This window comes from Miscanthus floridulus, chromosome 18 (assembly GCF_019320115.1).
Source record: "Miscanthus floridulus cultivar M001 chromosome 18, ASM1932011v1, whole genome shotgun sequence".
Lineage (NCBI taxonomy): Eukaryota > Viridiplantae > Streptophyta > Magnoliopsida > Poales > Poaceae > Miscanthus > Miscanthus floridulus.
Window position 1 is genome coordinate 15686227 of NC_089597.1, and position 3820 is coordinate 15690046.

The window sequence follows — 3820 nt, forward strand, 5'->3', positions numbered from 1 at the left end:
ACAATTTCATCTCTTTTTTGAAGGAAACAATTTCATCTCTTGCACCCGGGAAAATGCAAGGATTTTGTTTTCATGTAGCCAAGGACTTGCGGCCGTCACATTGCTTATTAATGACGCACATGGCCAGGCATACAGATGCTAAAGTTTCGAATGGTGAACAAATTATTATTGCTCGAGTTTCAGCATGTCGTCGAAGGCTTCTGGCCAACTTGGCAGCTCCACTTGCTGCAGTAGTTTTGGCTGATTTCCTCATGTTTCCAATTCCCATATAGGGCTTGTTTGGTTACACACAAATCCACCCCAATGCATATGGTTTTGGAGGGATTGAGGTAAAACTTAAACTAAATTCCACCTCAATCTCTCCCAAACCACGTGGATTAGGGTGGATTTGTGTACAGCCAAACATAGCCATAATATATTGTAATATAATGCATCTCGATGTTTGTTTTATTTTCTCTTAGTCTTCCAGTCTATGGGCAAGAGGGCGAGAGGTTGTTTGAATGGTGCTCTGGAAGGAAGACGAGATCAATCAACTAAAAATCGTAGGCACATGACAGGGCGGTTGCTATGTGGCATGTTAAATCTCGAGGTTGGATATTTATAAGGAAACTGCTATGGAAGAGAAATGTTCAATAAAGTGATAAAAGGATGTCCCCTACATGAGAAAATAGGTAGTAGATTTAGGGAACTCTTGGAGACGGGCACAGTTATGTGAGGTTGTTTGAACGATGCTCTGGAAGGAAGACCGAATCAGTAAAAATCATAGGCCCAGATTGCTATGTGGCATGTTAAATTTATAGATTCGATAAAGGTGATAAAAGGATGTCCCTCTATATGAGAAAATAGATTTGAAGGTGCTAAAAGGATGTCTCCTGTACGAGAAAATTGGGATCAGTTTTAGGGAACTCTTTGAAAAGCTCTTAGGCCTCAAACGTGTAATATGGAGTAGCCAACAATTATCTTGTTAAATTGTATCAGTCAAGATTTGAACTCATAACCTCTAGCTTTATATATAATTTGATATAAACGGGGTGAATAACTAACCTTGACACCATTGTATTGCTCTGTCGACAGTATAAATATGTTGTACAAACATACATCGCAGTTATGCTAACTACCAACTTCTAAACATCAGGATAGTGTCTACAGAATAGCTAGTCAAGGGGCAGGGCTAGGTTCTTTCACGTGGGTGGACCTGTAACAACTTTGATAAAACTGAACTGAAATTCATCTTTAAGATATCAATTGTTTCTTCTAAATTGGCATGACAATATTATGTTTAGAGAATTGACCTTGATGACCTTATAGTCTGGCTTGGGCAGCTAGATACTAACAATCCTGTAAAGAGTACAGCAAAGATAGATATTTTGCTAACACCCTACCGCCACCGCAGCATCGCCAAATGTGATTCCAGAGGATTGAAATTGAAAATCAAAATGATTGAAGATGAGTCCTTGTGGTCTACTGATACTGTCTTAGTTGTATGCATCTATCAGTTCAACCCAAAGGTTATATCGATAGGGAAAAAAGAAAATCACTTAATTTGGACATCAATGATGGCTTTATCACTACATGTCATCTGATACATGTCATCTGCAGCTTGCAGCACAGCAGAAGTGACCACGAATGGCACTTCTCTTTCCATCAATCTCCCGATGGCATTGGCAGTGGTGGTGAATGGTGAAAGTGAAGGATGCTGCATGCGGTGGTGCAGCTCTATTGGCTCACCTTTGATCATTGCCGTCTGCTTGCCAAGTTCAGAGAGGAGTGCTCCAAACACTATTGTGCCCTGACCTCCATGATCCCGCTGGTAATGCCACAGCCACCAGCCAGAGCGGACGGATGCAGCCATGCAAACTACTGGCCGTTGAGAAACGTGCGGCTGGGCGACAGGATGTCCTGGATCGAGAGGTGAGTACTGAGTAGTGATGGTGATGCCAGGGAGGCAGGACTTCTCGATTACTCCTACACCGCAAATTACCTCAGAGTTTGTGCTGATTTCCTCATGTTTCCTATTCCCGTGTATTATTGTACTCGATGACTGCATCTTGATCTTACTTATTTCCTATTGTCTCTCAGTCTGTTGTCACACCCGATTTTAAGGATAAAATGTGATGCATAATCTTATGTGCAACCAGAGATCAGTCACACACATAAGCTGATAAATTATAGATAGTATCATCACAAGTGTTTATTACATCACTGTAACACCACAAAATTTGTCACTTTTGAAAATAGAGTTACAATGGTTTATTTGTGAATTTTTGTGCACATGAAAACATAGGAAAATAAAAAAATTCATTAATTTAAAATTTATCATAAGGTAGAAATATGTTTGTTGCATTCATGCCGGTCGCACCTCGTGTTTCTATGTGCAAAATATGTGTTTTTTATACGTTTAGAAGACCAATATCTATCTCTAGGAATTTTCTAGCTTCTTTCTAGAATTTAATTCCTACCTCCTTCACCTTAATCTTTATGTTCCAAGTTCCCAACAATATTTTTATGAGCTCCAAATACTTTATTTGGGTTCATCATGTTCCAAATTGTCTCTGAGAATTTTCCCCAAATTTTTGAAAGTCTCCGAGTATTTTTCGTGACTTAAATATTAATTCTGGACTTTTCTAGAATTATTTTATCCATAAAATTAATTAATTCCGAAAATAATAAATCTCTCATTTTTTCCAACGCTCAAAGCCCATGTGCAATAATCCTAATAAATCATAAAGGCCCATGCATTTATTTACTAATGGACTTTAATGATTATTTAGGCCCATTAGTAAATGTGGAGGGGGTAACATCAATTAGTACCATATCGCTAGTTGACGTGGATGTGGGGAGTTTTTCTTCCTATATATATCAACCAACCCCTTGGGCAAAGCACACCAAAACTACCGTATGGGGAGCCCCTAGTTTGGGAAATCCCTCGTGTAGTAAATTATATTTTTCCCTCCTTCCCTCGTCGCCGTCGCCGTCGCCGCCGTACGCCACTGCCATCACAAGGTACCTCTCTTCGTTCTCTACATCTTAGCATCATTATTTGTATCAATCAGCCAACATATGACTGTTTCCCCTTCGTTTTCTTTTTTTCGGCCGTGTGCCACGTAAGCCCCTTCTGCTAGCCATATATATATATCATGCGGAGCCGTCCAATCTAAGATCTATGGCCCAAATTAAAACATGCCCCTTTGCTATTCTTTTTGCTAAAGAGCCCGTGTATATTTTGGCAAATTAACCCGCAGTCCATGACGTATTCCCGTAATACGTTTTCTTCTTTCGGAAAGCGTAGTTTTTTCGGTTTAGATCCAAAATACGTTTTCACTTATTTACAGATTTGCCACTGATTTTGTTTTAGCCATAACTTCTCCGTTTTAACTTCGATTTGACCCGTTCAAATTGCGTTAGGTTCGTAATTTTATAATCTACATGTTAATACTACTGTTAAGTAGGTTTTCAACTTTTAAAATTCATGGCTAGATTTAATCTATTATTTTATTAAAGGAAATCTTGTTTATTTCATATCTTCTGCGTTTTAATTCCGTTTTAGTCCATTCAAGTTGTGTTAGATTCATAGCAACAAGATCTACGCGTTAGTAACGATGTTTATCATGTCACTAATACTGAAATTTCATGGTTTAAATCATGTCTTAAATAACAATTATGCAACTGGGTTTTATAAATAAAATATGATTTGTTTTACTTTAGTTTTATAATTTGAATCTAAATTTGACTTAATTCCATATATAGTATCTATAAAATATCTTATATATGTTATTATATAATTAAAACACATGAAACTAATAGTTTAATGAGCAGATCT